A 20,911-nucleotide genomic window follows, 5' to 3' on the forward strand; every position below is an offset into this window, starting at 1 on the left:
CGCTTCTTAAAAAAAAAAAAAGAATAAAGATCATCAGTTACTCCTTATAAGTGTTTCCTTGCTAATGCTTCTTTTACTGAAGCCTACTAAAAGGTAATGGTCTACGTTAATGTCTTGCCGCACTATCCTACAGGCTAAGGATGTACAAAAAGGGTATCTTCATATTTAAATACTTAAAGTATTACCTTCCAATTTGTCCAAACATCTTTCTTCCTCTGGTTTACAACTCAAGAACAAAAGTGTTTGTTCTTAGTCTAGTCCTTGCTTCTTTTTGCCTTCTTATAACTACTTGTCTCACTGCTATGAAGCTGATTCCGCAGTACGACACATTCAAGTATATTAAGAACTCTAACTGACAATCATGTTGGGCCAACAGCAGGATTTACATCACAACCAAAAAAAACCAATCCTGGACTAAATGATTATAAGTAAAAACAAATATACAGAAAGCCCAACTTCCCTGCAGAAGGAAAAGAAAAACAAAAACCACCAGGCTTACACACACACTTTTCTACAGCTCCAATAACCCCTTACACTTTCAAACTATTGTTGCCAGTAATGGTGACCAGCCACCCAGCAAGACAAATTCAGAGCCACACAGCCAGAATAAGGAGCTACATGATCAAAAGGGGCCTTGCGTGCATCCCATTCTGAAGCAAAACCCTAGAAAGCTAGACAAAAGCAAGCCCATCAACTTTCCTGAGAATGCCTAATTTTTTTCCTTGCCAATATCAACAAAGTATTTTAATTGTGCTTATTTTTGTTCACTTCATAAAGTATTTCCAATGTTTAATATACTCCAATACAAAAACTCTAAACAAACGTTTCCTAATCTGGTTTTCCCATTTTAATCTTACTACCAGAACTCCACTGGGAAAAGAACAGATAAATAAAAGCAGAAATCCACCATTTAAAACAGTACAAATCAACTCATTATCATATGCATTCAAACCTAATTTTAGACTTGTAATTGTAACCACAAAATATCATTTTCACAGTACTGGATCAAAAAACTAAGCCAAATTAGTAAAAAAAATTCAAGAAAAATGTAGACAAAATAGCGTTTGCTACAGGCCAAAAGATGTTATGCCCAAACTTTGCATGGAGAGTTCAATTTGAGGCTGAAATACAAAACTAAAAGTGGAAGGCTAGAACAGAAAGACGAGCGCCACAACATGAATCTCATGCATACATATTACCCAGCCTGGAACAAAAGCAGAACATTATTTCCATGCTTAGAGCAGGCTTAGTTCAACTCCATGAAGCTCCTAGCACAAGTGTTTTCATTTCTTCATCATCATCTCTCTCCCTTTTCACTGAACAGAAACAGAAACCTGTGAGTGTATCACATAGAGAAGGGCAACCCTGCAGGAAGAAAATGTTACTGATTCTCCTTGGAAGTCTCATTTATTTGGAACATTACAAAAAACAGAGAAGAGAGCCCTGTTTAACCCTGGTGAGTAAAGCAACACCAACCAGCCTAACTGGAAGCCAACACTTGCCAACTATTAGCAGATGTGATGAGGTGAGAACATCTAGTAGTCTCTGCAGAACATCATGTAACCCACTGCATTATTTACGTAGCCAAAGCAGTGTTGTTTGTCCCTTCAAAACAATTTGTACACCATTATTAGAACTTTAGATCCTGGCTGTGACCGCAGACTCCCTCTGTTTGGCAGGAAGAAATAAAGATGACTAAAATAAAAGAAGGATGCTCAGGGGAGATGCACAGGGAAAAGAGGAAAGAGAAACCTTTCAGAGCCACGTGATCCTACCCAGGAGGAAACTTTATCACTTCACAGGAGGCTGGAAACACTGTTGTTGGTGTGGAACCACACCACAAGAAAGCCAATGGTGAACCAGATACTTCAGGTCACCCACAAGGGACACGGATATATGAAATACGTAAGTTATGTCAGTGGAATATACCAAGCACAAGTTGCACAAAAGCTTTCTGTAAGCTTCTATAAATTCTTTTACAACTACAGGAATGAAGAAATTGATCAAAGGAAGAAATAAATGATGGCCTGTAACTTGGACATTTAGAAGAAAGACTGAAGTTAATACTGTCTTTCATCGCATTAAAGCACTGAAAACTAATTTCAGGCATTGCTGATTACATTTGCTGCATATCTGTGCATAGATTTCATTATGAGACACAAAGAAATATGCAACAAAACACCAAACATGATATTTAGAACCAGAATTAGAGAGATGCCTTGTTGGTGTGAAAGAGGGCAATATTGGCCTGCCAAAGACAAACACTCATAGAAAGCTTCCACTGCATTTAAATCAAAAGAGCAATTTTCCTCAGAAATAATCAATCGATCTAAATCTGTTAAACTGGCGTCTGTTTTATTTAAAGGCAGATACTCTCATGAGATTAAATAATTCTACATGGTCCCACATCTGAGTGTTCCTAGTGCAGGAATTTAACAGAAGTTTTAAGTCAGCTTAAAAAAAAAAGCATATAAAGAATACTCCTACATAAAAATGGCCACCACCTTCATCACTTTTAACTTCAACCGTTTCTAGCATATGGAATCATCCACTATTAATTTTGTCTCTGATATTAATGTTACTATTAATGTTACCAATTTGACTCAAACCATTTATACTAGGATGACAAGACAAGCTTATTAAATGAGCTTTCAACCTACCGATCTGAAAAACACTCTTCCCATGAAGACAAAAGCACAGTAGTCAGTGTATTATTGAAAGTCTAGCATTGGTCTAAAATGATTAAATTAAAATGTATTTTCAGAAAAGTAAATACAAAACATATCCACATTTTACCTGGGAAATGTAATGGTCCGGTCGTATAATTATCCTTCAAACCTTTAAACACTACAATTTTCTTTTTTTCTTTTGGTTCCTTACTCCTTAAATTTAATTAAGATTAATTTATTGGCCTCCATGGAATTGGACAAATGTAAGTACTATATTAAGCTGAAAATTCAATCTTTGATTACAAGGCTCAGGTAACTCCGTGGGGACCCTCAAGTCCTTAAGAAAGTTAATCCTCATGTAAGCATCGTGGGTTCAAATTCTGGGCCCTTCAGAAAGAGCACACTAAGCACTTTCCAATCCAAAAGAAAACAAAGATGCAGCAGTTTCCAAATCTCTGCAAAGAATTAGCAGAATAATAGCTAAATGTGCAGTGAAAAAGACTCTTTCTCTTGAAAGTCATAAACGCATCTTTCTACATAAGAGATGATTGTGTTAACCAGAGCACCACTTATTCTATTACACTAAATATTGCCTCAGGATCTCAACCAACCATGAGATGACAAGGCTACATGCCAATTCATTAAGTTATTTCAGAAAAATGATGCTCAGGCCAGCATTTCTAAGCTCTAAATTGTTCTTTATAGGAAACTAATGTAGATACAGAATGACTTTGAGTACAGCAGCACAACGAAGATAGAGTACTCAGTCTGTACACATACCTTCTTCCATGTGAGACTAATGTAGCTATTCTTCTGAGGGATGACACATTCCACCTACAGATGAAAAAGGCATAAGTACTTGTCTGTGATAGCTTTAAGTTTTACCGTGTATATTATTCATAAATTAACCTGTCAATTATTTCCTCAGCTGTGATATCAGGCCAAGGACTTCACAAGATTCACTGATCTATCCCTGTGTAAGTAGTGTCTAATATATACTCCACAGGCTGTAAAGGAAACAATATTAAAACAAATTCTCTCAGGAAAACTAGGCAGGAAGGTGCTGTATTTACAGAAATGGGAGTTTAAGCCACTTGGCTCATTTTTTTTAGCACTCATTATTTATATGAATACTGACACTGGTGTGATGGCTGCTGAGACACAGTTATCTCCACATGTGACTGGGAATTTAAATACACAGCTCCTCCCTGCTCCTACAGCACGTAACAGCAACATGGAGAAGCTTCATCTCCAAAATTCAACTGGTTTACATGAAACTGCCAGAAATGAAGACAGCTCTCAGAACCACATACAGTGGGCACAGATGATTTTAAAAAAAGAAATGCTCATTACTGAGCTGCAAAAGTACAGCAACGACAGGAAAACGAAAACATTACGTTCAATCACCTGTTTTCCTGAGGGAAGTAAAAATGTTTTGCATTCAAGACCTACTCAGAGACATAATAATACAATAATTCCCAGTACTAAAAACATGGCACATTTTTCAGCCTTATTATTTTCTAGGTGCCTATGTTTTGTTTGCACTATAGCTGCACAATGCTGATACAACAAAGAGTCCGTCAACCTTAAAAATCATATTTGAAAGTTCCAGTGAAACATGACTGTGTGTTACTCGGGTTACATGTGGATTCTTCCTGACAGTGTGAAAGATGACAGTTCTCTAGCCAGGCAAGATAATAATAGTTTCCACATGTATTGATGCTCAGACAGTTCCTATAATCTAACTTTAGCTTGGCACATTGCTGTTTTACTAATCTGCAAATCCTTTGTGATGGTGGAGTATTATTTTCACTATGAATCTCCTTGAAAAACCAGGAATGAAAACCCCGTTCCTCTGCCATAACATGCACAGAACTCCAAGCCCACTCTATGGAACATAGTTGAGCGCAAATACTGGAACACAGCAGGAGACACTGGACCTCTCTGCTTAGTTTGTACCCCAAAGAGAGAGAAAAAGACTAAAATGTTTGCACTTTTTATTTTTCCCCTTTGTAAGCTCTTACGAAACCTGTGTCTTCACTCCATGATGCTCCAAGTTAACCAAGATTGCAGAACAAGGAGAGGGTTGGGCAAATGTTTCCAGATAAATTTGCACAAAGAAAGGGAAATATCTGTAGCTTTACATAGTTACTCTCAATCAGTGTCCCGAGGGTACAAATTATACCTGTTCTACCTTACTGAATGTTTATTTGCATTCAAGTCAGGGCTGAGATGCAAAGCATCAACAGATTTCTAACTATAACCATGTAAAACATTACCTCACTCTCAAACATCAAAGATCATAAATGAAAGGAAGAACCCTGGATGTTCACGAGAACTCCCTCCCCTTACCTCCAGGAAAGGCAGAAAGCTGAGTACTAGCACTGTATTTTGAGATACTTATCAATTTTAAGAGAGAATAATTTACCTAGGGCTTCCAAGTTGGTAAGAGAGTTGGTTTGCAAACATGTCTCAGCATAATGCCTCAAGTCACCACCCTAAAATTTTTTGATATCTCTAGCCTTGAGCAACTTCAACTTGTTTACTAAAACTAGCTCAAACAAAAACCCACAACAAAACAAAAATTAACCCCCCACAACTGTAGAGGAATATTCTCCAAGGACAAAGAAGAACCGCCAGTGTTAGCTGAGAAACAGATTTTCCACTGCACTTCAAAAACAAAAGAAATAAGAAAAGAAAGAATGAAGAAAGGAAAAAAATAAAATAAAATGAAGAATCACCTCAAGGTAACTGGCACATGGAAGATACAGAGTTTTTCTCTCCCTGAATTAGGCAAAGGGTTTCCTACATATCATAAAGTTACAGAAAGCCCATCACAAGCAGAACCCAAAGGAAGTTTGTGCCCAAGAAAGGTCCATCTGCTCTTTATTTTTACCCAAAAGGCACTACAGCCATCATTCAGTGCTGCACATAAACTGATGAAAAGTAGGCAATGGGAAGCTACCAGCTAGAATATTTAATGGGTAAATATTTACAGATGTTGCAACAAACCTAGAAAAAATAATTACATATCTTAGAGAAGTTAAAAATAGGAAGTTACCAGGATCTGCCTACATTAAGAAAAACAAATAAGTTTGGCATTACCAGTAGGCTGGCAAATTTGCACACAAAGTACACCTACAACCAAAAGCTGAGAGTGCTGTCCCTCACAGCCATTCTCTCACCCAAACATATCCCACAACATGAGAGCCCCTCTACAAACAGCTCACATATGGTGCTAAACCCTTCAGCCAGAATGTTTTAAAAAGAAAGAAAGAAAAAAGCACCAGAGTAATTTGATGCAGCTGCAAACTCAGAGAGGCACCCAGCCCATCATCTGCAATCAGGCCTGTGCTCTGCTGTGCTGAGCTCTCAGGGCACTGGCATGGTTGGCCCACAGCCCTACCACAGAGTGAATGCAAAAACATCACCCAAAGTAAGAGAGAACTTCTTACACAGAAGAAGAAAGAGCAGCCGTCACATTCTTGCGTGTGGGAGATGCCTGTAACTTAAAAATGAAGCCTCTTTTGATTAAAGCTCTGCAAAAGAGCATAGACATGAAAGAGGAGGGAACTAATCTCAGTAACACAGCAGTATATACACAATAGTTCCTAACAGTTCCACCCCATCAGGGTTTCCTCCTTTCCTTTAAGCACACAGGCAGTCCCTTTACTTGTTCTCAGCACAGGAACAGGGTGATGATGACCTGCCTGAGCTGCCCTGGACAAGATCCAAGCCCTGAGGCCTGGCCTCTGAGGTGCTGCAAAGCACAGACACAGCTGGGCACAGGATAGCAGCCGGAATCTGTCCCACGTGCCTGAGAAACACCAGCACAGCATCCCTGGTTCTTCACACAACACAGAGTGAGGATGAAGGCACGTACTAATGGGATACAGCACAACAAGGGGATACTTCTTAATACACCCCAGATGTGTTTTATGGGAGCTCAGAGACTTACAACATTTCATGACGGCTAGAAAATAACATGAAATATGCACACCTAGCTCAAGTCCCAAATGGGATGTACAGTGTCCAGTTACCATAGCAACTTTTTTTTTTTTTTTTCAAGCTCCAGGACAAATTGGATTTCTGATTTTCTGTACTAACGCAGTTGTGAGAACAAAACAGACAAGGTAGCTATTGCTACAGCATTATTTCAAGTGCCTGAAATAAAATAAAATGATTACATTTAAGATATCACTTTTCTCTTTACCCTGAAGGACAAAATAAAGCACTTGTGCACAACAGATAGTCAAAAGTGTCATAAAGGTCATATAGAAGAACAAGATGGTCTCCATGAGCTAAAAATTTTACATATATCACATATCTATCAGGTAAAAAACGTGTTTTTAGAATGTTGTTTCACAGAGCCATGGAATGGTTTGCATGGGAGGGCTTTAAAGATCACTGAGCTCCAACCCCCTGCCATGGGCAGGGTTGCCACCCACTAGGTCAGGCTGCCCCTTATTTAGTATAAGAGTTGTAAAAATCTGTAATGTATAATGCAAAACAACCTCAAAGGCAGATCAGGTAAGCTCCCTCTTTAAGACAGGTCACTAACTCCTAAAGGAAACAAGACTATTTGGAAGAGATCTCCCATTCACTAGCTAGCATTATTGCCCTAGTAATGGATTACTGCAGTTTCTATCTGAGCTCAAGTCTCAGAACTGTGTTACAAAAACAAATTTTGCTACTTGAAGTAGCATTCTTTGCTCAGTCCTGTGCTGTAGTCTACTTGCTACAATGAAAACATCTTTCTTTATAAGCGTTTCAGCAAATGACCACCTCAGTTATTTATCCTGAGCTTTTTAGGAATTCCTCATACGATTTTCAACTGATTCACCATCTTCTCTTATTAACTGTTCAGATCTGATTTTGTTACTTGTTCACTACTATCCTCCTTTTACTAACGGATGAAAATTGATGCTATTCCTTTAAATATAGTTGCAGTACTTAATTGTAGCAGCTGTTAGAAAAAATAGCTGGCAAAATTTACCTTCCTTTGGGATAAATGGGAATAAAATATATCTAGTTATCATTATAGAGGAAAAAAAAAATCTGATGTTCCTGTAAGCTGTGAGTCACTGAGTTATTTTGTCTTGTTTTTAATTTATTTTAAAGGAATCTTAACAACTTCTTTTTCTTTCCTTCAGGAAATCTTAGGGTTGCAAAACTTCCTTTTCCTCCCAGTAGTATTTATTATCTATAAAGGAAGGAAAGGGTCTCCAAATAAATGCATCAGAGGTTAGGAGAACTGAAAGCTTACTCAATAAAGGCTGATAGCTAAACAGATAGCCACAAGTTATCTGTTATAGAAAAAATAAATGGGTTATTGAGACGCAGTATTGAAGCAAAATCTAAAATCTGTTAGCAGCACCTAGGTTTGTCCCAGTCGTCACCATCACATTAACAATCACCTTTGCATCGTTTGTCAGCTATCAGTTTCAGACAAGTTCATTGTATTTCTGCTGCAGTTGGAGCTCTACTTACGGAGAAAGAAAAACGTTGAACCAAGATTTGGCTGTTAGTATTATTTAAGTTCTATTTACTGAGTGTGAACATTTCAGAGTGTATGTTCCCTCCAAGTCACAGAGATGTTAACCAGTGGTGTAACTGCATTGCAGCATCAGAATTAAGACTCGGCTACAACTTGGTGAGAGGAAAGAAAAAAGAAAGAAAAAAACACATAAAAATACCACTTTGTCAGGTCACTATTACGATTTCAGGAACACCGGTTGTTCATTTTAGCACACTACAGTCCCAAACGGTGAAGGTGCTGTGAGTCAAAATGCTTCAACTACAAGCATGCTCCAGGCTTGTATTTAGGCATAGAAGTGCCTCAACAGGTGAAAACAATCTCTGCTCAGGGAATATATTTAGACATATCAGAGTGGAAGAATAATGAATGAATTAAAACATGGTTGTGCCTTGTGAGAAGAGCAGTGGCAGTGCTGTGCAAGGGGCTGGTTATAGCCCGAGTTGGCCAGGGACTCCTGCTCTTTTGGCTCATGGCCTGTTTAGATGAGAAAAAGCCATTGTGTGCCAGCAGTTCCTGTGTGTCCTGAGAACTTCAGATCCTTTAAAGATAGATAGGGAGTCGGGGCCAACATTCTACAGGTCTGTATTTTTAAAAATCACTTTTCATGCCTTCAGTGTGTGCATGGACTCTCAGAAGTCATTACAGAAGCACAATATTCAGCCAGAGTTTTGTATCTGCCCTCTTAAAGGTCTCATTTCTCAAATGCTCCTTCCCCCCCCCCCCCCCCCCCACAAAACAAGTATTTCCACCTGAAGTCTCTTTTTAGAACAAGACTTAGTGTTTACCATGGTGTAATCTGTAGCTGATGCACTGAATTATTGTCTTAAACTCCTACATTCAAATACATCACCTTCTTCAACTGGTCAAAATGCCACAACCTTTTTTTAGTGACCTGCAAGCAAATCACTCAACATCTCCTTGAGTTGCAGTGCAGCCTCCACCCCCAACAGTCCCAACTCATGACTACAGTCACCTCTTCCTTTACTCTCGGGAGCAAAATCTGAATTTTAATGCTAATGCCTAGAGTTTCCTCCTTGCTAGATGAACCAGCATATCCATCCACAGCACTAATAAGTTGAAATGAGTAGTGACAGTTTCCAGCCATGCAGAAACATAGGCAGACTCAGATGTCATTCTCAAAATGGTGGCTGACTTCTGAGACAGCATCACAGTCCAATCGCCAACAAAGATATCTATTTTTAAATGACTCGTTAAAATCCAGGGCAGATCAAAGAGCCTGATAGCAATAGGATTAGTAGGAAATAATAATAATAAAAAAGGTGTATTTCACACATTAGCAAACCCAATAGAATCCCAAAAAAGAGAAAGCAGTCTTAGTTCGTAACAAAAATACTCGCCTTCATGAGGAAAGGCAACTTACTGTTAATTCAAGATAAAAATCACACTACTGGAGGTGAGCCAGTTCATTGTTTTCACAAGAGTTAGCAAACTGAACTCAAGATGACAGAGGAATCCCAGGGCTTTGCGGAGGAGGGACAAAAGCCATCAGCTCTGGTTTCCTGAGTGGCAGCACTGATGTTTCCCACTCCACACTTCTGCTTGCCACCACTGTCAACAGTCCCACCCGATATCGTGGCTGGGGAATTAATGTGCTAGGACAATCACTACATTTTTCACTATTTGGTAGCTAACCACATCCATTTTCACTCAGTGCAATACATCTGGATAAAATATATAGGAGCAAAAATATATGAAATCAAAAATATATAGACGCAAAAACCATTTCTTCTGCTCCATCCATACAGTAGATGTTACAGTAGATGTAAGCCCTGCTTACAAACAGTTATGTACTTCCAATTTAACTGTTAGCCTTTATAAGTCTGGACAGAGGAAGAATTGAGTGGAAGCAAATTCAAGGGCTTCTTGATAAGAGATGCTGAGGACTCTCCTGACTCTCAACAGTCATGTACTGCTTGCTCCCCAATCAACAGCTGTAGTTTCTTAATCTTCACACCACTCACCACATCTAGTACACCTACATCTACAGCGCCAATATGCAATCGTGACAGCTGATCCTTTGGCCTAGCAAGCAGCTGGAAACTGTGATAGATGGAAATGGAGATTACAGTTTGCAAGAAATGGATAGCATAGCACAGCATACCACAGCACAGCATAGCATAGCTTGTGGCAGTACTGAATAGTAACACTGAGAATGACATGCCACATTTCATTAATTAGCTTTTCAGTAATTTGAAGTAGCCAGCCTTACATACAGATGATCTCAGCTCTTCTTAATAAAATAAACACCCTCACAACAGAGAGGTTAATCTTCACGTTTACTTCATCAGGACACGGGAAGTGCCCAAAATATGTTATTTGTCGATTAACACTCACATCAATCTTTGAATTTCCACCTCTCTTCCAAAATCTACAGCTGAACAGAGTAAAATCAGAATCAGCCTATGTGAACCAGCGTATCACATCAATTTTAACCCTTCTTCACTATACAGTCAGAAGATGGTATGTTTATACTACAGTGGCACACCAATGAGATGGAGTAATACCTGAGGTCTGCAGAAGGACTTTAAAGAATATTAAAGAGAAATAAAGGAGACAATTAGGTAGTTTTAGATCCTTTCTCTCAAACTCTCATCTCAGATAAACACAGGGTTTTTCTTCGTTTGTTTGCTTTTCTATCTGGAGTTAGACATTGCCCAGCCCAGTTCTCATGAAAACATGCTCATTTAAATAACATGCATTTCAAACAGGAGTCACTACCCATACTAAAATGACAGATAAATAAATAAATAAATAAATAAATGTGACAAATTCTTTCGAATTGTTTCCATATGATCCAAGATTCTATAAATAAAACAAGAGCCAGGGTTTTGGGGTTTTGTTGTTGTTTTGGGGGTTTTTTGTTGTTTGTTTTTATTTTTTAATATTTGAGAGCATTTTAAGAGCAAGTAGAAAGATAAGTTACCCCATTACAGTCAGTGGAACAAATATTTATAGATCAGTACTTTGACCATAAATTAACCCCTCTCCCCTGCAATTGAGGACAACTCCTTCAACAAGGACCATTATCAAGATTCATCAGGAACCATTTCCAATAGGACTGAAGAATACATTCAAACTGGTCAAGGTAGGTTTTAGGCAATTCTCAGTCAGCTTTAAACAAAAAGATTTCCGCTTGTTACATCCAACGAATGAGGGGGAAAAGACTTTTTGCTAAGCTGCGAACATTTGGATTCTACTGTACACCAGGCCCTACAGTTTATCAGATTCACAGTACATGAACTGTAATATTTTCTGGGAATTATTAACAGCTGAAGGCATATACAGATAACCAGATGTTATTTTTTTCCCTGGGAAAGACACTACAGATGAAAAAAGATATATAGGCATCTTTTGTAATACTGGACAGAAACTGGCAAACTGTTTGCGCAGAATGTACACACAAATGGTCCTAAAGATGTAAATGATAAAAAGCAAGAGAGGGCAAAGGCCCTGCAATGTTTTTTTTCAGCCAAAACATTTCTCTAGAGGTGTAATGTGTCCAGGGTGAAGAGTGCAATTTAGACCAAGAATGTTAGTCACACATAGTTTATAATCAGTGAGTGCAACACCACCAGCCCAACACCTATGAAAAATCATTTTTGTTCAACAAAATAATTCCAAGCTCCAGATCTGTGTCAGTTTAAAGTCATTTGATTCCTGAAGGCATGTGTCTATCACAGGGGAATATCTGGAAGACTCCTCTATTTCTATAAGTCATCATGGCAACAGCACTGCCTCAGAACATTTCCTCATTACTGGCAGGAGAGTCCCATGCTGGGCAGGCAAGAAGTGAACACATAAAGAGCAAGATCGTATCCAAAATTCCAATGCACTTTTCTGTACATCCTAAAGAAGTCATTGCACTAAAAATCTGTGAAGGAGACTTTAAGACCAAGCGGTACTTGCATCAGTTGTGACATTCCAATGCAGTCATTGTGGATTCAATTTACTAAACAGCCTGAAGTAACATCTGTGAATCTTGTACAATAGCAACCATAAAGAACATATGACTATGGAGAAAAAATATCACTGCTGGCATTATTGGGAGTAGTAGGACAGCGTGCATCTGGACATCCACGTCACCATACAACACCATCTCCAAAGTTCAGGGGGTAGAAAGGCCCAGACTTGATCAAATCTGCCAAGGTGGAGATAAACAGGAACCCCCATCGACACTTCCACAGTACTTCCCACAGGGCAATATAGCCTTTCACTCTTCAAAAATGTTTTCCAACCAAATGTCTCGGTCAGCCACGTGAGCCAAAAATGGCTACGCATAGAAGTTTATGTAATGGTTCAGAAAGCGATTCAAGCTTATACAATTTACACAGTGAAGCATGAAAAGAAAGGACAGGCTCCAGCATCATCTGCTTTTAGCCTAGGAGGTTTTGGGGAAAGGCCTACATGCAGAGGAGTAAATTTGTAGTGCATTTGCCACGTGCCAAAAATATATATGAATACAAACAACAGTACCAAGGGGATAGTACCACGCTCTGGCATTCACACAATTCCAGCACAGAACCACTAGAAATTCATTAATGTACTTAGTGAGAAAAGCCAACATGTACCAGAGGCAGCCAGTTTAAACTGATGTGCCTATCCCGGACAAAGAGGAAGGACAAGAAATCTTGGTTTATATTTTCCTACCAGAAACAGAAGGGCAGAAGATCTCCTCCCTCATATACTCTGAAGGTCAAACCAAATGATGTAATGATCTGCCGTGGCCTTAAACAGGTTTTATAGATTATATGACTTAAAAATATATATTATGTTTAAATAATAAAATTCTCTTGAAATTGTGTGCCTGGTACAATAAGCCTTCATTCACTGGCTAAGATCTGGACAAGCTATCACAATACAAATAGGCAGATACTCTGAAACTGTAATTTCATCCTGCTGGCTCCCTCTGCCTGAAATGTAAACAACACATACTATCTCCTATACAGTCTGCATCAGCCAGGAGCAGAACTGCAGGAAGGCATGCAGATGGATGGTATGCAGACAGTGCAGACACCAGACCAGGTGCAGGCACAAGATATGGTTTCGCTATGGCTGTAAGGACCTCTGTCCTCAGCCATAAGCACAGAGACCACAGCATCCCACACGACTTAGCCTGTTTCTTCCACTGGAGGAGCACAGGTAAAATCAGCTTGGGCATATCTCCTCTGTCTTGACATGTCTGCTGTAGGACCTGCTCCAAGTGACTTCATTCAAAGCCTGTTCCCATGCAGTAATGGCCAGAGGTCACTGTCCCGGTTCAGGATGAATGACCTGAATTCATTAAGTGAACCAAATCATACACTACGTTTTTGTGCAATTTCCAAGTGGAAGGCCAAACAAGAAGTACAGGAGGAAGGTGCTGTCATCACCAACCACACGGCTGTTCAACTGGTCACAAGTACAGCATAACACAGCAAGGCTCACCAATTTGTATGGATGGCCTCTAAGTCCACTGGAAATCACTTGATTTCATGAGGAAATGCAAGAATCAGATTGCTTTGCTTTTGCATATGTTTTGACAGTGGTGATTTCATTTCATGTATTAAGATAATTCATTAAGCACCATCAAAAGCAGCACAAAATCTCTTATAATTGCAGTCTAGCAATACACGATCTTACACTGAAGCACACCATTAATTCCTTGACAGTTAAGGAACGAGCCAAAAACTTTGTGCAAATGAAGGATTAGCAAGGCTTCAATACATATATTTCCTTGCACTCAAATAGTGCAAGGAATGAACCTTATTAAAAAAGAATTTCATATTAGACTTTAAAATGACGGCCCCTTAGGCAAGTTTTCTGTACTTCAAAAGACAGCTATTATTCTACTATATGTTACGATCTAGGATAATAGAAAAAGAAATTCCCATCAAACTGCTGTACTACTGTATGCAAGGAGCATGAAATAGTTACTTTTTCCTGCAGCCCTCAGAAAAAAGAAACAAAACAGAACAGAATTTTGTTCAAAATGGGAAGTCAACAGTCTCACACAATAAAGAACAACTTCTATGTAGAAGGACTTTGCAGCTGTAAAGGTTAGTGCCTTTTCTTCTTGTTTTTTAAAGGTGTTCAAAGTTGTCTAAAAATGTGTTTACACAGAACCAGAAAAGTCCAAATCAGTTCCGTGCTCTGCTTCATTTCTGGTTTAGGACTTCTTGTAGCACAGCCGCTACGAAGTGATGCTGCCCATCATCCAGATTGATATGCTCTCTTTAATGTGTTCACTCATTCAGATCTTCATAATTGGAGCTGATATGGAAGCTACTGGGAAACATCTCTAGCAATTTCAATAAGCATTGTGTTGTATACTAAAATACAACTAGTAATCGGTCACTTATTACAGAGCTTGATGGCCCTACTAGGTGAAGTCGAACTCATTAAAAGCACCCAAAATATGTAGGAACAATATAAATTAAGACCTCATAGTCAGCAATTAAGAATGCTGAAAGAGTTCACAGAATGTGCTGTGTTTTTTTCAAACGTTTCCATCTTATCTTAAATGTTTATAGTAAAAAGAACAGAGATGTTTTCTTCAAAGCACCAAGCACAACCAACCCTACCAGCATTCCAGCAGCACGAGATTCTTCCTATAATGCAACCAAGTAACCCACTTGGATCTTCAAGATATGATAGAAGAATAATTGTTCCCCCTCAGTGTTTTTTTGCTATTATTCTATTTTTTTCTTGTCTTTATTCCTTCAGGCAGAAGTGACTGGGAGATTTTATCATCACTTCAGCAAAACAGAACTCCCCTGCATTTGCTTTCTTTTAGATTCAAGCTTTACAATTAAACTATGCATTAGAGCAATACCTAATAATTTTCCACCCAGTTGAAACTGATTGGCCCTCCAAGGCTTCAGTTTAATTTTTCCCCTCTCTCATTTTACTAACTAGAAGAAAAATGAATCTACCTTCAAGCCTGTTGGAATCAATCTTCTTTTCTCTTCCTCACAATTTATAAGTCAGAGGCTTAAAAAGTGCTCATATCCTCTTTTACCAATCTGGTTATGTGAGATAAGCACAAGTACATTAATAAAAATAGCTCAGCATTAAGTCATGGATGTTTTACAAAAGTAAACCTAAAAAAACCTCTAAAGGCTAATTGTGATTTATACCATTTCTCTTTTCCTATACTACCAGATATCAATCATCTATAAAAGATCCCTTCTTTTACATACAAACGTCATGAACGCCACTGCTGCTGGCTCATTTCTAATCAGCTGAGCACGGCAGAGCACAGATCCCCCAGTCAGCACTAGGATTGGCAAACACTGTCACACTGCACAACAGGCATCGATCTTTCTCAGTTACAGGCTTGAACTTTTCTCCTCTCCTCTCTTTTCAAAGAAGCCCTTTACCAAGATTCCACAGCTGGAAGCCCAGCTTCTCCCATCTCAGCTCTCCTACAATCTGTACCTCAGCAGCATCTGCACCATCACTTTTACTAACCTCAGTGCCCATTCTTCAGCTTGTTTCCCTGCAAGAGGAACACCATATACAGCGTGAAGAGATAATGTCACAGCGTGGGGAAAAATTGCAAGGTTTCATGAAAAATGTGTTCCGGAATGCAAACTTGACTGAAAAAGGAAATATGCGAAGTGGTGCCCTACACACTAACTTTGGGGTGGGCTACTTTGTCAAGTGTTTTGAATTGCTCATTTCCTGCACAGTACAACGGAAATGGAATAACTCTCAGGATCCCAATAATGATACAAAACTACAGCTACAGCACCACTAATACAACCACTAGCATTGACACTTTTATTACTGCAATTACTACGAAGCAGCTGGTGGTAATAATAATAATAGTTAGCATTTAGATGGTGCTTTACATCTTCAAAGGCTGTATAAACATTTGCTAATTAAGTCTCCCAGATCCCCAGAGAGACAGTTACATTTTCAGTTTTATAAATAAGAAAACTGAGGCAGAAAGACAAAAGTGCTGTCTCCAACACCAAGATCTTGAGACAAATGTTAGGAAGGGGCATGAGCATTTCTGTGGACAAAAAGAACTTTCTGACTTACAAAAGTACTACTTAAAATTCTCGAAGAATGTGATGAGACATAATCCTTCGTGCTCAGCACAGCCACCTCCTCCAAAAAGACTAAGAAAGCACTTTTGAAGGGAAGATGTATTTCACTGCTGCCAGCTGCTCAAAGCTACTTGCCACTGTGGAGCACAAAGCACTGAACTAAACAGGCCAGTAGCACCACCACACCTGCCCAATCCCCAGCCTGGAAGACAAACTCTCTCTGAAGACTCAAATTGTTGATAAACTGCACAGAACTGCAACTTCAGTGACGGCCAAGATCGGTCCCCAAAAGCAACTCACTTCAAAAGCAACTCCCCCAAAGCAGCTGTATTCTGCACTGTCACAATTTAAGAAACAGATGAACTTATCTTTTTCCTCACATGTCAACATCCGATTTTAACATAAGAAGAAGACTTCAGTCTACTAAACTCATAGTAGAAATGAACAAACACCACAGCTTAGGGAAGGCACTTCTAAGTACATCTTACATTCATATTCAATGAGACATTGATTGAACAGATTTTTGGTGTATGCATTAGACACCTCACTCACACACAGAAAACAAATGCCTACACACACTTCAACACCTCTTATTCAGGTCTTGAGCTCCCAAGCAGCTTGAAGTGAACTTAAAATAACTAGACAAAAGCAGTAACGTATTAAAGAACACATTACTTTTAAAGCCATATCTTATAAAGACTTAATTATACATGCAATTTTGAATATAAACTATCCCACTGAGATCAATGGATTTGAAATGCATTTCAGAAGACACTGGAATAGACTAATGACTGATGACACAAATATACACGAGGGGGAAAAGATGGTTTGTGGGAAAGGAATGGCTTTGTAGTAAGGAGTGGTAGGAAGTGTATGTGTGAAGCTGAACATGATGCACGATGAACAACTGAAAAGCAAAATAAAAAGGGTAGGGGCAGCTTATGGAATGTATAAAGAAGCAGGAAGAAATAAATTAGATTAAAGTTATAGCAAAGTGCAAAAACAAGATGGACCACAGTGGAGAAACACGGCTTGAGCAACCAGAAAAGAAAGGAAAACATTAAGAGCTAACCCAATGGCCATGTTGAGCAGGGGGAAGACCATGGACCAAAGCAGAAGGCAAGGTTCAAGATGCATCACTGCTTTAACACCGGAACAGCAAAGGAAACAGTAACTACGACAGAGAAGCTGTTTGTTTCTCAGCAGGAGTAGGACACTCATCACACAGGCGATTTAACCATCGGAGACTTAGGTGCAAAGTCCAGATTCCTCACTCTGTTGTGCCCTCTGTGAGACAGCAGTCAGCACATATTTATTAGCTGTAAGGAAATTTGCAGCTGAAGTAGGAACAGACTGCACCACCCTACCTTGCAGCCCACTGCCTTGACCCCTGGACAATTCTTTGTCCCTAAATACAGGAAGAGGAAGAAATACAAGAGATGAAACACTACACTAAGGTTGTGAAAGGACTGCAAAGCAATAAATAACAATAGACATGGAGAAGAGAATAAGTAATCCCACTATGGGAAAAGCAAGCCTGAGACAAGACCAAAATGAAAGTAGAAAAATATGTATTTAAATACACTGTCTGCCTCCAAACTCTCAGAGAGCAGGCAATACAATGTACTCACAGGCTTCTCAGAGCATGTTGCTCAAGGCTGTAAATTACTTCAGAAGCCTATCTATAAGTGGCTGACTTTTCCATTTTAAAAATGGCACAGAAGACCATTGGGCTGTACTTCGATGCAACTTGATTATCACAAACTCCTCACAACACAACTCACAAAACTCACATTTCATCACATAGCCCTTGTCATGCTGTTGTATGCACTGAGTGACACTTGGCACAAGTCTGGTATCCCTGTGCTAGGTGTAATAGACCTTTACACCCACAGTGTTTTTGTGATGAACACTGGGATCCTCAAAGGCACTGAACTCGTACTGAATGTCTGGATCAACCAGATATCTTACTCCCTGAAACACCGAGGTAAATCCCTTATCAATTAGAAGAAGAATGATTTCTCAAGACCAATCACTTCAAATTATATTTTACATGAAACAAACCAAAGGGTGACACTGGAAGAAGAAAGAGTACATCAGAACTATGAGAGGATCTCATAGTGCATCTCTGCAAGAAGAGCACTCAGATGCTAAGCCCCCTTAACCCCCTCAAGTGCTCACAACCCAAGGTTCACGTGGAAGACAAACCACTACAAGCATTAAGTGGAGAAATCAGAATATCTTTGAATTCCACTTGCAGTGAAAATATACTGAGATACTCTTGTATCACACCTTGCATCTGCAAGTATTAAAGAACAGACCTACCCAATCTCATGTATTTCTCCTGCTTTTTAGATCAAATTTTAAGCAGCTAATCTGTGAGGTATGTTACGTATCGTTTCCCTTTCCTAATGGCTCTGGACCTATACTAATGAAGAGTGAAAAAGTGCTGCTAAAATCTGACTTTCGGCTTCTCTTTGCAGGTGTGCCAATTTCTGGAAGGCAAAGGGGAAAGGAGAAGGGAGTGCTGATGGGAGAAGCAGCAAGCCTAGCGCCAGCTTTACTACTTGGCCAAATCCTTAGAAATGCTTTTACATGCAGGAGCAGAAATCAAAGCAATACACAAATCCCCATGAGTCATCCCTTTATTTTCCAGATTAAAAAAAAAAATCCTGAGCTACAGACATTAAGGCTCACAGTGATACTCCTGCAGTAAGTGAAGTCTGAAATGTTTAGGGGTTCCAGTAAATTCCACCTCCCTGCCCAAGATCCAGCTATGGCAGCTTCACCATTAAGCCAGCTGAACACAGTTCCTCTGTGCCCAAGGGACGCTTAAAAGAAGTTGTATGTTTCCCTACCTACAGCGATAACCTACAAAATCTGCACAGTTTATAAATAGTAACATTTTGGATTATTGAAAGACAAATCCTCCCTCTTACATAAAACCGGTACACTCTGGAAAAGAGGAAAAAAAGGACAAATAACGTGTACACAAATTACCCGAAGTTACTGAACATCTGTAACACCTACGCTGAATAGATACCGTTCTTAAAAAGTGTTTTCTAAATATGATGCTGAAATACTCTCAAAGGTTTAACAGCATTCCAGGAAAACAGGTTCATCATTTCACAACGCACAGTTTTATTAGAGAATACAGCAATTTCCAAGCAGGGTTGAAATGCCAACCTGAGTGAGGCCTTAGGAACAAACGCAACCAATGCCCGCTGTCATACTGCTAGTAATGAAGATGCCCGTTACGCATCAGAACACTGCACAACTGAAAACCCTTCAGAAATGCATAAAATAAGGCAAAATGTACAAATCCCACTTTAAATGCCCATCGTGAACCTTTGAAGTTAGAGACATCTGCTAACTCCGTTCATCCAAAATGCAAAAGATTGCTAGAGTCTATTCAGAAAACGACAGAGGTAATAAATGCAAACAAAGTAATTTGTAATTTGCTATTTCCACATCAGATCTCGTTCCCGTGGAGAGTCACAGCATGAGTAGCTTTAATTGCATAGATAGCGGCACAAGGAGGGAAGGAAAGAAAGGACTGACTGTGTTCAACTTGTAGAATGCAAGGCCTTGGGTTGGCTCATATTGAAAAATGTTACTACAAATGACATTAGTGAATAAAATCAAAGGCATATGTCAGTGTGTGCGAGCTCGGTGATGCAGCTCAAAATGAAACCCAGTCCTCAAAAGCTAATGCTAATGATGCTTGCATTTTTAACTGACTCATTTTTTATTCTCTCAAAGTCCACAATGTGCTATTGGAAAAAGAAAGAGACACAAAACAGATGCAAAGGTTGCCTCTTCCCATATCCCCGCGGTCTTTCCAAGAAACTTCTGAGTAATGTTGCACGGGAACAAGCACTATGATACAGAACAACAAAACCCTACAACAGACACCTCCTCTTATCTCGCTGCTTCAGTGAATCCAGAGCTCTGCTTTATAGACACTTGTGCTAAGCCTTTGTCACATGCAGACTGAGCAGTCTCGCTGAGATCAAACTTGACTGAGTCTGTAAGTTCATATGTATGCAGAATGGTGAGAGATGGAGCAGACTGTATTCTGTATATGTCATGTACTCATGACTGTAGTAACAGCAGAAGTTCCCAGAAAAAAAAAAAGAAAAAAAAAAAGTAAAATTCAGACAGCAACAGTCATCCAGCTTGACAACCAAGACTGGAATTGGCATTTCCAGGTATCAGGATTAAATCATTACATGTACAAATCCTGTGTTGGATGAATAAATCAATGGATGAAGCAGAATCTAACTGTGGAGCTGAGATAAAATGGCACCAGTCGTGGATCTCAGTGAAAACATCCTAGTTTCTGCTGACGCAAAGCATTTAATGCTGAAAAAAGCTAGAGAACTAGCACTGAAAACAACACATTAGCCTCTTCATACATTTTTTTTTTGTACCGTGAATATTCCATATCTATAGCCATACTCTTAGTTTAGTTACCAGGGGTATTTTTAGTGATGTTCAGTTTTAGTGCATGTTCAGTAAGTGCTGCCCTAGCTCTGGCAAAGGGGTATTTCAGGCATCAGGCTGCTTCCTGAACCACAAAGCAAATACAGAGGCTTCAAATCATCCCAAAGCCATCCAGCTGCGAGGTGCTGACAAGCTCCCCTGGG

General features: G+C 39.3%; 1 protein-coding gene across 8 annotated transcripts in view; it reads right to left on the reverse strand.

The window, feature by feature from the left end:
* Nucleotides 1–20,911, reverse strand: part of EPS8 (epidermal growth factor receptor pathway substrate 8) — a 131,236-nt gene that overhangs the window by 106,935 nt on the left and 3,390 nt on the right. For 3 of the 8 annotated variants that reach the window (XM_040655645.2, XM_040655688.2, XM_004937963.5), the window contains exon 2: nucleotides 3,450–3,503. The exons of 4 other annotated variants lie outside the window; for them this stretch is intronic. The gene's annotated coding sequence lies outside the window, so the exon portion shown is untranslated. Of the gene's footprint in view, nucleotides 1–3,449; nucleotides 3,504–6,124; nucleotides 9,154–20,911 lie in introns of those variants that run through there. One more of the 8 variants, XM_046904964.1, reaches the window with a different exon arrangement.

This window comes from Gallus gallus, chromosome 1, assembly GCF_016699485.2.
Source record: "Gallus gallus isolate bGalGal1 chromosome 1, bGalGal1.mat.broiler.GRCg7b, whole genome shotgun sequence".
NCBI classification, from domain to species: Eukaryota; Metazoa; Chordata; class Aves; order Galliformes; family Phasianidae; genus Gallus; species Gallus gallus.